Source organism: Ambystoma mexicanum, chromosome 8, assembly GCF_040938575.1.
Source record: "Ambystoma mexicanum isolate Mex_15411 chromosome 8, UKY_AmexF1_1, whole genome shotgun sequence".
NCBI lineage: Eukaryota > Metazoa > Chordata > Amphibia > Caudata > Ambystomatidae > Ambystoma > Ambystoma mexicanum.
Genome location: NC_090929.1, coordinates 1,721,887,841 through 1,721,901,964, shown reverse-complemented (window position 1 = coordinate 1,721,901,964; position 14,124 = coordinate 1,721,887,841). Strand labels below are relative to the sequence as shown.

The 14,124-nt window shown below is 47.0% G+C and overlaps 1 protein-coding gene across 2 annotated transcripts in view; it reads left to right on the top strand.

Annotated features, from left to right (window-relative positions):
• Nucleotides 1-14,124, top strand: part of FAM53B (family with sequence similarity 53 member B) — a 237,939-nt gene that overhangs the window by 41,481 nt on the left and 182,334 nt on the right. The window lies entirely within an intron of this gene.

Here is a 14,124-nt window from a genome sequence, read left to right as displayed (position 1 = left end):
TCTTCTAAATACTAAAAACCACTAGTACCTTTATCAATAATATATCGGCTTTCCAGGCAACTCAAGGGCCTCGGCGACCAGGCAAAATTTCACAACCCAGGCAAGTACAAGTTTTTGGCACTCTGAGCGAGTTTAGAAAGTTCCCCAAAGTTTACCCAAAGGAATCAACTGGACAACCCCATGGGCCTGCTTCAGTCCTCTGTAGAAACAAGCTAAGTAATACTTGGACCCCTCGGGTGAAGCGGGAGGGGTAACCAGGAAGCTGGACACTCTGACGGACACCCACACGAGAGATCCTGGTTGGGTATAGCCGAAGGCTCACAGGGATGCATTGTGGAGTCGGTGGGGGAAACAGGCTTTAGGGGCAGGGGAGAAACCTCTCTAAACCAGGAGACACTGAAGGAGGAAACCAACTATGAATTCTTGGTCTAAGGACTATAGGGAAGAGTATGGACCGGGGGGTCTGCATTGGATTCATACCAAGAACAGTGGGTGTGTAGCTTAGTTTTGGTGCAGTGGTTAGGTCTGTCGTGACAAAGGTTGGGGTCTCTAGTTGGTGTGCCTTGAATCCTATTATCAGGCAGGGCCCTGATGACACAAACCCAGTGAGAAAGACCCCTAGGAAGATGACCCACAAAGCAGAGGGCAAGTGGCATAGCGAGTAGAGCGCTTGCTTTGACACCCGTGCAGAGCCTGTTAACGCAGGTTCGAATCCCGGCGGGGCCAAACTCAGCCTTTCATCCTTCCGAGGTCGATAAATGAGCACCACACACCGTGGGTAATAATAAGCAGCGCTTGGATACCTGAGGGTTTGTAGCGCTATATAAAAGCCTAATTATTATTATTATTAATTATTAATTATTATTAGAGCAACAGAACAAGGACTCAGGAAGATCCAGCAATGCTAATGGGCGGCTCAGGGGAGTACTAAGGGTGAAGCTAGGCCTCAGAAGACCTTCCCATAACCAAGATGGTGGCTGTCGGCAGATTGAGATTTCAGGCCTACACATCCAAGAATAGCCCCCACTTTACAGGAGCGAAAAGAGCTGCAGGCAAGAACAATACAGAACAATCCAGCTAAGACAGCCATCTAATCAAGTTAGAAAGACTGGAAGAAGCAAAGGTAGAACCAATTAAGGATTCCACCGGCAAGAAGAAAGGATGCAGAGGACAAAGCACAGCCAGTATCCCACACCAGGATTACCGGAAGCATCCCATTCGTCAGCAGTCTTCAGGTGAGCTTGGGGGTGGATCGGAGCAATTAACAGCATCGCCCACTGGTATGCTCATTCACTCAGGGGCTGGCTAAGACATCGCAGCAAGCCACAGGAATGCAACATTCCAGTGAACTTCCAAACAATAAGGACTTTAAGCCAGTTTCAACTGGATCAACCCCCTCCCAAGACTCAGAATAAGGCTTTGTCAACCAAAGGGCCATTTTGGTAATGACTTGTGGTCCACACAGACAAAGGAATGCTGCACAATAAGTTGGGCTGGTGTAGGACTTAGAAAAATACATTAGTATCCCCAATGTGTACCACATATGTGCATTGAACTACTAATTCAGTAACAATGACTACTACGGTGTTGCTGCCAAATCAAAAGTATAGTTGCCACTGACCTATTCCCCAGCACCCTTTCAGGGGGATAGATGTACCCTGTCAGCCAAATGGTGTGCTTAAAAAGCATTCCATGGCATGTTAGGTTTATGGGCTACTAAGGGAGCACATCAGAAAAGGGTTGCAGTTGAAGGTGACTTCCATAAATGTTCCTTTGGATCAAGTTGAAAATCCATAGAAGGCAGCAAAAAGTTTAGGGGACCAGAAACATTTGCCAAAAATAGAATTTGTCCCCAACACGGTGTTGTTGTGGTAACAAGACAATCTATTGCTCTTCCCTGTGTAGAAAACTTCACTGAGCAATGATACCACCCAGACGTCCATCCGCAAATGATGTAGGATTTGTCATATATAAATTACGTATTCTAATTTTATTTTCTCTATGTAAAATAATTTCTGTTCACATACTGACGCGCTAACGACTGTTTAATCACACTAACTCGCCTTCACACTTACTTGCATCACTGACTACTGTACCCTTCTGTGCGGCGAGAGTGCACCATCATCTCCGTTTGTTATACTTGGATGCATATGGGTGCCGATAGGGGTATATCTGAGATTCTGTAGCACATGGTTGAGGTGCGTTTTATAGTAAAGGATATGTCCCCACCTTGATGAAGCCACATTTAGAAGAGCATGTAGGAGGATTGGCAGTCTCTGGAGTCAGGACTCCCACATTCACTGGTAAAAGCTACCTCGAGATGGTGTAATGTGGAACTCCCAGGGCCTCCCTCCGCTCACAAAGCTCCTCTGCCAGACAACATCCAATGTCAGAGGTCCAGGGTGTTAGGCAAAGTCTGTATGCAGTACCCTCTGGGAACACTACAACAACTCTGACTCTGACCTTTGGTATAAGCTTGTACTACACAGTTTTGGTAGCGTGTTGAGCAGCCAGGCTTATCTCAAGAGGGGTCAATGTAAGCTGTAGTGGCGTTACACAAAGATTTACAGTTACAAGTATTCAAATAAACTCTTACACTCAAGGTTTCTTGCATAAACAAATATTAAAATATTTATCAGTCAGTTAGAATATGCCTTCATCAGAAGGGAGCAATATAACAGTAACACTCAAATACACTTCATGAAATACACACTTTTAATATCTCTAAATCAGTAGATTTGGGATGGCCCACACACACTACCTACACCCACAGGTGACATCAATTGCTAGGGTGCTGGGGACATTAATATATCACTCTTGCATTTAGGATCATATAGTAATGAGTCAAAGGAGAAGATTATTTATAACATACAAGAGACCACAAATATTCTTAAGCAGGCAAATACTTTTGGATCCCCCAGAAAGAGAAATTCAGTACAATAGGCTAAGCCAAAGTCAATGGGCAAACGTCTTATATAGGATGAAGCACGTCTGGTAAATGGAAAAGTCTCTGCAGAATGTTTTAGAAGTCTTTGAAGAACAGAAGAATTAAATGTAGGGCCACAAGCTGTTCAGACTTGTGAGTAGTAGAAGATGCAGGCAACTCCACAGGAAGAGGTAAGTCCTCTTAGACTTTGTACAGTACCTTTAAAATGTAGAAAAGATGCATCAGATGACTCCTGTTCCTGGGCCTCAGTCGTGGGGACAAGAGGGAGGATGTCGGGGTACTCTTGCACTGTACTGTGACGGCCAAAACTTGCAACCGGCAAACTTCACTTTCAGTGGCTGTTCAGTGTTTCAGCTCCTCGCGTCTACCGCAAATTGCAATACTGTGGTTCCTGGCTGTCGAGATGGACTTTCCTTGTTTCTGGAGCCCGCACTCTAATGAGGGGGCTCAGGCTCGGTCAGTCCTGCTTCCTGTGAGTCCGGAGGATTTTCCGGAGGATCTTCCTGGAGTGGAGCTCTTGGCCAGCTTAAAAGCAACTCCCACAATCTGGTGTTCCTCTCCCTGGCTATATGGTTTGCAGCAGCAACTCTGTGGAAATTCATCCAGCTCCGAGATGGATGTCCAGGTGGCTTACTTTGGAGTTGATTGGTCCCACCAACTCAAGGGGAGAATTCGTCCTTGCAGTAGATTCTCTGTTGATCCGAACTTGGCGTTTGGGCACTGCAGTAGGGCTTCACGGGGCAAACCATCGATCAAGAAGTTGCAGCAGGCGTCCTTCAAGTTCGTCTTCGGTTCCTTTGTCCAGTGGTTGACTCTGCCTTCCAAGCCAAAAGACTTGCCTTTTATTCAGTTCTCTCCCATTAATCCATCTTAGCTATCGGTTACCCAGCAGGGTGGCTGTCCTTGCCGGACAGTCAGCCGGCCAATCACCACATAGTGCATTTGGGTCTCCTAGGAGACTAACCACTGGGTGTTTTGGGCACCTCCCTCACTACCTGCTAATCCCAGACACCCTGGAGCCAGAGGGCGGCTTCACTCGTGAATCCCGCCAAAGGCAAAGCGAACAATGGGACCAAACCTGGTTTGGCACATAGAGTAAATCTCAAGAAGGACCTTTCCACAAAGAAAAAAGACCGGGCCCATTTTTACAAAAATGGGACCCTTGGGTGCTTTACTGCCGCTGCGAACGCAGCCTGCGGTAAAGGCACGCCATGGTAGTTAAAACGTAGCCACTGCCACCAGCCGTTCAGTGAGAAAAGGGTAACATAAAAAATGTTACATGAGAAGCTAGACAAAGGGGATACTAAGTAACCCCTCCAGCTAGATAGTGTGTGCTGGGTCTAGAAAGTTACACATGTAAGTAAAGTCAATTTCACTTTACTGCTCTTGGAAACAGTTTATCCAAGAGAAGGTATTTAAACCTTTGGGAAATCTGAAAGACTTCCCTGGGCCTCTGCACTGACGGTGCTGTGTGACACAACGTAAAAGATGATGCCTGTGGAGTTTGTCAGACTCTACAACCAAAAGAAACACAGTGCTCAAGTCATAGCAAAAATACATGAGAGAGTGGGAAAAAGGGCCTCATTCTCTCCAGGGTAAAAGAAATCAAGTCCTTAAAATCTAGCAAAGTTGCTGGTGGTCTCTAAGGTGGAGGGAATTGGTACATTTATGAGAATTCTCCCTAGTGCAGGGCAGACTGACGCTCTATGTAGGAAACCCTTCAGAGAACACACATCCACCTTGACTATCCTTTACTGTTAAGTTCTGATCATTTATCATAATATCAGCTAAAACAATTTACAGATACAGGATTAACAGATCAAATGCTGCAACAATATCAGTAAAACTTCCTTATTCAAAAAGCATAAATCCGGTTCTTTCCAACAACAAACAAACTGGTCATAAAGCAGCTGAAGGTTATGTAAAGCAGGACGGGACTGTCTAAAACGACACGCTTAAGGACGGGGATTATAATTCCCTGCCTGAGAGCAGAGTAAAATGAGTAGAAGAACATAAAATGCAACACATCTTCCTCCTCTTCCAGATGACATGAGCAACTATTCTCAGAATTGCCACCACACGAGTACGTTCACATGCTTTACACAGGACCAGTAAGATTCTGGTCCAAACACTGCTTTCAACAGGATAAAAGAACCTTCAGTGAGCTTAGTATGCTCGTTTTGATTCTCTTTGAAGAGAATAATACTCCATAAATTTATCTTTCACAGTCCTATATGATCTATCGTCCATCAATTTAGGTTAAACCAATTCATCAAGCCAAACTTGCAGAATTTATTTTGAACAAATTTGAGCCGGGGTATTTTATACTGTTCATAACTGTGCAAACAGTCTCTCAAGATATTCCTAGTTGTGCTGCAGAAAGTTTGGACCAGACTGAACACTAGAGGACAACTGGTTTCATTTTGAGATAATCTCCTAAATGACCAAACCCACTTCCTCGTGTGATTTTAAAAAAGCAGGAGTTGACAGGGAAAGTCTTAATATCGTCCTGAGAAAAGATTTCTCAGTAACCTTGATCGTGTTAGCAATACCCCGAATAGCAGCCCCATGCGCTACCAAGTCTACGGTCCTTGTCCAATAAGCATTCATTTAATAGGATAGCTTCCAGTGTACTTTTCAAAGCGGAAAGGTGATTGCTTCATCCTTTGTTTTAATATAGTTTTTATTCAAATGATTTAGTTTGATTACAAACTTTACATTGTACATCATACAAAGAGAATTAATGTCCTTGTTCATTTTTCCAAAAAGTAATTCCGAATGAATGAAGTCTCTTCAGGAAGTTATTTCTTAAACATTCTGTATCTTCTGTTTCTTCCTCCTTCTATTACGTCTGTCCAGATTCTTCTTCTCTTTATTTTCTGCTGCTAACAGTCATGATTGTGTGCGAAAATGAAAGTACTCTGCATGGGAGCGTGTTATTGTTACCTAGCCCTATCTGTGCCCAGCGTTCATCGCAATCCTTTTGTCTAGCTTCTTCCAGGAGTATGTTTACAAATATTTGTCTTTCTCTGTCACTGCCGGGCATTCCGTGATAAGATGGAAGAGTGTTTCTCTTTGCTCCAGCTGCTTACAGAATCTGCAGAAGTCTTCTTCGGCTGTCACTTGTTTCGGTTTCATGAGATATTCACGTGTGGGGAGAACGTTCAGTCTTAGTCTTAAAAACATATCTCTCATATGATGATCTGGAAACAGTAACAAATATTGTGGCAGTTGGTTCAGTGTTCTTGCTTCAATATTTGAATTAATGTCCATGTGATATTGAGCTTTTTTAGTTATGGTGCTGATCCGATCATTGCGTTGGATTTTTTTCTTTACTATCAGCGGTCCATAGTTGCTTTAGCAATCTGCAATAGTTGTATGCATGTTTCTTTCTATGTTTTTATCACATCATTTGATGTATTCAATTTATCGTGAAGAATGTCAATTGAAGGAATAACATAATCTATAAGTGTTTTTCTATATGAATCCAGATGTTTCCAGTTGACTGCTGATTCCAATGAATATATAGCCATCTCAAATCTAATTCGTGACATTGGATAAGACATCGGCAAAGACAGTATTTTCCTCCAGAAAATGCCTTCTATTGTGTTCCAAATTTGCCAAGGTATATTAAGCATTGTTTCACTCCCATATGTCAAGATGGCTAAGACCTTTTGGCGGTAGAATGTAAACGCTGGTTTCAAGGAGTATTTTCCATACTTTTTATGTATTGCCAATCCTTATCGAGCTAATGAAAGAGACTTGGTTTTTAGGTGTTCAGACCATCCTTTTTCAATTTCTGATTGGTCCAACCAGACTCCTAGATATTTAACTGTTTTTACAAGATCCATTTTTATCTCTTTGATGAATACTGCCAGGGGTCTGTTCTTAGGATTTGGGCATTGTACCAATGCCATGGCTTGTGTTTTTTTATGTTGATCGATAACTGATTCTGTTCAGTATATTGTTCTAGGTTAGTCAGTCTCTTCTGAAGCCCTACTTGGGTCCTATCTAGGAGGACAATATCGCCCGCATACATCATGTACGGAATTTCGGTAGAATTCAATTTCGGTGGGTTGGCAGATATCGTCGCTTGGCTCTCTCCCAAATCTGATGTGTATAGATTGAATAACGTGGCAGCCAAGGGGCAGCCCTGCTTTAAGCCATTCGATGTTGTAATTATCGATGACATCACGCCTTCTTGTGATAACCTAACACGATCGATGTCTGAGAGTAAATGGCTTTTATTGGTTCCGTTATTTCTTTAGGGCATTTCCATAATGACAGTTTTTCCCATAACTTCTGGCGGTTAACCGTGTCAAATGCCAGTTGTAAATCTACAAAGATTGCATATATAGGCGTTTCTTTCCTTAAAGCTTCCTGTTTTAAGAGATTTAGGAGCATTAAATTGACGTTTGTGCCAACATTCTTAGTAAAGCTACTATGTATTGGAACATAACGCCCCTTCTTTGTAGCCCATTCGGTTAGTCTTTTCTGCAAAATCGCGGCAAAGATTTTGCCCAATGGGTCTAGTAGGGCTATTGGTCGGTAGTTCGAAGGTGATTCTGTTTCTTTGCTTGTAAATTGGAATTTGTGTCACTGTTTTCCAAGTCTTTGGCAGCAGGGCTACATCTTTGCTGATGTTGAATAGATATAGACTCATGCAAGCCCATGTTTCTGAATTCTTTTTGATGACTGCATTACTAAGGCCATCTGGGCCTGGAGCTCTTGAACCATTTAGATGTTTAATGTAGGTAAGTATTTCCTCATAATCCCATTTTATGTCCTATTTTGTTGTGGGTTCTAAGTTCTCTTCTTTAGTTATGTTGTTTTGTTTTGTATGTACGAATGAAAAATAGGCTACCCAATCGTCCTCAGAAACACCAGAGATCAATCGGTCAGCTTGATGTTTTTTCTTTTTGAATTTCTTTTTTTTTTTACCGTTGATTAAATTCCGTAAGTCTCTGGTGTTCCTTTTTGATAATGCATTAAGCATTTTCTCAGCATCCTTCTGCGCTATCTGTGCTTTACTGTTTCTGATCCAGTTTTTATATTGTTGCTTGTTATGTTTTATTGTTGTTATCTGTTCTTCTGAACTCATGTTCCTTGATGCTTTAATGCTTTAATCTTCATTCTTAATGCATTTTCTTTTTTACTACAATCGGGATGTTATAAGCGTGGGCATGTTTCATTATCTCTTTCTGTCTTCCTCCTTTATTCGATCTGAAGAGTATTAGCATCCATTCGTAATCAAATTTCTCTCTGTCTGACAGTTGTATAGGCCCACTCCCTGTCTAACACGTGCAATACCAATAAATGAGACACACCCCAATGCGAGAGTTACGTTTTGTTTATGCAAAATTGGCATCCAGAGAACTCTGCTGTCCGAGAGCGCTCTGGCAAACATTACAATTACATGACAATATAAAGTAAAACAGCGTCATAGTTGACGCAACTAACATAGGGTACTAGACCCGCGCAGGATTGGATGGACAATATAGATACATATATCCGAGTAGGTTTCCCAGTTGGTGGGATGGTGAACATCACGTGGTCCGGCTGCAAGCATCCAGGAGGGGTGAGGATCAGGTTGCGGTGTGGTAGGGTGAGACCTAACTATGCTAACATGAGATACTACCATTAGACATGCACTAAATAATTGTCGCTACAGCTCCTTTGAGCATATCATCATAGATCTATAAATCGTGCACATATAATCACAGCATTATTCATTTGGACTTGTATGAAGTACCGGGCTTAGGGTCCTGGTCAGTAAGATAACATTGGCTGTGAGGTGGGTCCAGGAGCATCAAAGAGGCTCTAAGACCTTCTGACATTTGTAAGTTCTAGGGTACAATATACTGTGACAGAGGTCTGGTGTAGTTGGGGGCACACTGGGGTGGGATTCACAGTGGGGTTACGTGTCTGGTACATCAAGGGAATACCTTACAGGGACACAGGGTTTTAGTGGCAGTAATTTTCCAACAGCGGGGGTAAGAGGGCACATGCAGGTTTGTGGAGATGGATGAGCTACAAGGCATTGTTCGAGCCGGTTCACACATAGGACAATGATCTCAGAGGAAGAGTGAGATGTTACATTGGTGTATTTGTTGCAATTATCTCCGTCTGATCTGAGAACAGATCTGCAAAGCTTTCAAGCACAGTGAGAAAAGGTGGGGGCCATGAGCGCGGTATGTGCGCCGCTGCAGAGGCAGTGCTTAATTTGTAAAAAAAAGAAGTGCCAGTGCCCAAAAAATATTGGCCCTGTAATGCCGGGCACTGTGCCGCCCTCAGCGCGGGCGCGCCTGCCGTGCCAGTTCAGTGCTAGACCTACCTGGATAGGCCCACCACCAGCCCATCACACTGCTGCTGCTCCATGTCACATGTTTAGCACTGCAGCAACTGCTGGCACAGACTAGTAGTAAATACACAACTAAGGCATGCTCCTCCTGTACCTGTGCCTCGATGCCCCCGGGCTGTGTGAGCGCTTCAAAAATGCAAATAAATAAAAAAGCATTCTGTTTCAGTCACTGTTGCACTGTATTTGTCTCTACCCCTTCTGCCCCATCTGACAGTCTGTTAAAGTACACCAAGTACTGTTGATCTGTTACCTCCAGGAAGAGCACCCTCCCTCAGCCCGTTCTTCAGTCACCTCATCCAGCTGTTTTGTGTAATCAATTTACTCTCAAGCCCTTATCAGTCATCACATCTCATAAATGCATCCCCCTTCACCTTTCCTTCAAGCATGAGCATGGTGTTGTATAACTTGGAAAAAGTCATTTCTGCAAGACATTGATGTGAAATCAACAGCCTGTGCTACTTCTGCTTTAGGGCCTCTTTCCACTTTAACACATCTTAAAAAACGAAATATGATTTGTCACCCAATATTCAGGAGCCAGAGGGGAATGCATATTCAGATACCTCCTTCCCACTGACATGTTCTTGACATACTTCATTAAACTGCGGGGTGTAACGGACACCCACCTCCCTATCTGAGGATTCCTATCTGAGGATTGCATGTGCTCTCATTCGGAGTACATGTTCGGAGCATATTGTACCCAGGTTAAGGGGCCACATCTGTTGTATAAACCACACATCAGGATAGAAAACATGCGCTGGAAAAAGACGGTTGAGAATTATACACAAATACTCAACTAGTGCTTTTATTTATGACAACAGATTAGTGGGCACGTGCACCGTGTTTATCCCCCTCTAGTTTCCATGTGTGTATCTTTAAGCCTGAAATGGCATTTCAGAAGTTCGTCTTTGCATGGGCTTTTCTAGCGAAGTGCAGCCGGTTCGGTTTCGGCCCATATGTGCACCGTTCCCGGTCCCCTCGCTGAGGGTCGTTTGTGAAATAATGAGGCCAATAACATTAAAAGGAAGAACGGGAGATTCCAAGATGGCCGCCGGCACTGAGTAGCTGTGCCGACGGCGCTCCCTGGACCCATCCGTGTGTTAGGTGCCCACCACCCGCATCACGGACTTCGTTTGCCCTTCCCGGGGACCCCTGTGGACTAAAGCAGAGAGGAGAGGGGGCTGTCGATGAGAGCGGCCCCAGTGTCGCTGAGCTAAGAAGCAGCGACGAGACCTGCGAGGCAGCGAGGAGCGGCTGCGCTTGTGGCAGTGGGCCCGTCCCGGGTACGGCGGGTGCAACGCAGAGAGGACAGAGCCCGGGAGGAGCTTCGCGACTCCGACGGGGGTAGCCGCCGGCCTGACCTGTGGGGAGTGGGCCCGTGGAAAGTGAGGGGAAGAGGAGAACCCCCGGCACCCCCTGGAAGAAGTGGCTTGCGAGTGGAGGTGGCCTGTGGGATCAGGCTTGCAGCGGGCCCGGCGGCCGGGACTTTGAACTTGGGAGCTGCAGAGCAAAGGCGGACACAAGTCCTGGGTTCCCGGCAGCGGAGTGGAGAGGAGCCCGGTCTCTGGGGTTTTCCCGCCTTGCTGGCCGCGGCCTGGAGGCGGCCGGCGGTGGAGGTGTGATCTTTGCCGTCCGCAGGAGGGCGGTCGGATAGCAGCCCGCCCGGCCCACTCCGCTGTGTGGGTGAGTTGGAGGCTTGCTCCCCCACGTTTCTCGGGGAAGGGGAGAGAGGCCCGGGGACTTCAGCCGGCTCGCTGGGGACACGCTTGGCGCGCGTGGTGAACTCCATCCCTCCACCAGGAGTTGCTGCATCTGATCTGGGCGGCGTATAAGAAGGCGTACTGATTTGGCCCCCGAGATAGCCTGGCAGGCCCCACAGTTTAGGGGACGGACTCATTTGGTGCTGACGGCCGTGAGGGCCAGTGGATCTTCCTCCAGCGAGAGGTCAGTGCAGCGCTTCTGGGCTGGAACAGACCAGAGGGGGGGAGGCGGCCAGCATGACCACGAAACCCAAGGGAAGAAGGGAGAAGCACCCACAGGCCACTGGAGACATAACGAGCACATTACAAGCCATGTGGTCAGCGCAGAACTCAAAGGAGGGACCTGCGCCCCCAGGGGACACAGCAAGGGAGAAATCCGCCCCAAGGTGAGCAGAGGATTTGGCAAACATGCCCAGGCATGAGTTCATTGGAGAGCTACACACCTTGCAGGCCAACCTAGCTAAGACTTTTCAGGAACAGTTTCAACTAATGCGCACTGACCTGAACGAAGCTGTAGGGGAGTTGAAGCAGGAGATGCGACAGCTGGGGGAGAGGACCGATATCCTGGAGAAAGGTCTCCAAGAAGTGGACAAAGATAATGCAGCCAACAGCGAAGCCATAGAGAGGTTGCATGTGGCCACTAGGAATCTCGAACTTCAAGTGGAAGACCTGGAAAACAGGTCCCATAGGATCAACATACGGGTTAAAATGTTGCCTGAATCCGTGCCCGATAAGTCTCTAAAAGCAACGCTCCAGGGTATCTTTGCGGGCATTTTGGAAGAGGCTAGCCCGGAAATGGTGCAGCTGGATCATGTGCATAGAACTAGACGGTTGCCTAAAGGTCAGACGGCGAGGCCAAGGGATGTACTGGCCGCATTTACTCATTATGCTCAGAAGGAGGCAGTGCTCAGAGCAGCGAGACAACGTGAACCTATTATGTTGGAGGGCCAGCAAATTGCTCTCTTCCAGGATTTGGCGAGCACTACTCTCCTAAAGAGGCGACAAATGGGCCCGGTGGTGAAGGTCCTCAATGAGAAAGCGATCCGTTACAGGTGGACCTTTCCTTTTGGCCTGCTCTTTGAATGGGAGGGAGTCCAGAGACAAATTACTTCCCTCCAAGAAGGAGCCGCTCTCCTGCGAGTTGAGTTGGAGGATCCCCCCCCCTGGTGCAGGCCTTCCGGGCCCGAGTGATCGCTCAGGGTCCAGGCCCTGGGATTGGTCGACGGTGCGAGAGAAGAGAAAAAGGAGACCCAGAGGAAACGATCTGAGGGGTAATGGAACTCCCAGTGAACTTAGAAGCGACTCCCCGGGGCAGTCTTGATCGGACACGGATTAATGGAGGTGTTGGGCCTCTTTAAGGTGTCTAAATTCTAAGGGGTTGTGGGGGGTGCAACCATGTTGGAAGCAGAAAGGGCGTAGTTGCCCGAGGTTGGCGGGGGGAGTGGGCGGGAAGGTCTTAGCCTTCAGGGGGGAGGGGGGAAGGCAGGGGGGGAATTGGGGGAGTTTGGGGGGGCGGTGACGGGCAATGTTGGGAGGGCAATAGGGGAGAGGCACCCCCACTTCACCACTTCACTGCGTTCTTTCTCTACTGGGGGTTCCCTTAAGTGGCTAACACATAATGTGAGGGGATTGAATACCCCTCTCAAACGTAAGAAGCTGGAGCACTTCACACAAAAGGAGAATCCAGATATTATGGGTCTCCAGGAGACGCATTTGCTCTATAAAGACCAGGGCAGGTTGAAACTGCGAGGTTTTAATCAGATCTTGCACGCCTCGGCCCCATGTAAGACAAGGGGGGTGGCCCTGGCAATTCGGAACACGGTAGACTTTAAGCCCTGCGAGGTCCTTAGGGATAAGGAAGGGAGGTATATCGTAGTAAAGGGGATATGTCAGGAGGTCCCATTGACGATAGCAGTAGTGTATGCTCCCAATGCGGGGCAGGAACCCTTTCTGCAGCGGGTCTTGAATTTGTTGGAGGACCACTCATGGGGTCAAATTGTCCTTTTGGGGGATCTTAACTCAGCTTGGGATAGGAGGAAAGATAGGACGGTAGGCAGTGGGGAAGGGGGGGAGCCGCGATGTCAGCGGATTTGAAGGAAGGAGTCAAAAGGTTGGGGCTTAGGGATGCCTGGAGGGAGTTAAAGGGGGACGAGGAGGGGCACACTTTCCTGTCAGGCGTTCATGGATCCCAGTCAAGAATCGATTACATATGGGTCTCGGTTGCTTTGGTTGGAGCTATTCGGGAGGTGTGTACGGGGCCATTAGGGATTGCAGATCACAAAATAGTCTCTCTGGAGCTTGACGTGGGTCGGAGGAGAAAGGGGATATGGGGCTGGAAATTCCCGGGGGCCACCCTGAGAGATCCTGCGATTAGAAGGGGTGTTGAAGAGAAGATCAAGTTTTTTTTTCGATACCAACAAGAAGGGAGACACTGGGGAGGACACGAGGTGGGATGCCTTTAAAGCCACCCTCAGGGGGGAATTGATAGCGATCTTCGCTCACCGAGTGAAACAACTGCAAGAGTTGGAATCACAATTAGAAGCGGAAGTGGAGGCGGCTAGATGGGCGGTGGGGGCACCCCCTCGAGGAGGGCAATGCGATCCTATAGGAAGGCGGTTGGGAAGTTGGAACTCCTACGCACTAAGAGGGCAGAGGGTGCTTTATTATCTGTGCGCCAGCAATATTATGCTAAGGCCAACAGAACTGGCTCCCTGCTGGCGCGATTGCTCAGAGGCAAGAGGACGAGGACAGCCTTGAAGTCGGCCACGGGGGAAAGGCTCACGGATCATGAGGGAGTCCGGGAGGCCTTTGCTGAGTATTATGAGTCGCTCTACTCCTCCAAACGTCCCACAGGCGACAGGAGGAATTCCTCCAAAAGATCCAATTACCGGAAATCAGCCGGGAGACGAGGGAAGCCCTAAACCGGGAAATCACGGAGGGGGAGGTGATAAGAGCTCTCCCATCTGGCAAAGCGCCGGGCCAGGATGGCTATACGGCTACCTTTTACAAAATGTTTAGTGTGCAGCTGGACCCACTCCTCACATCGTTGTTTAACTCTT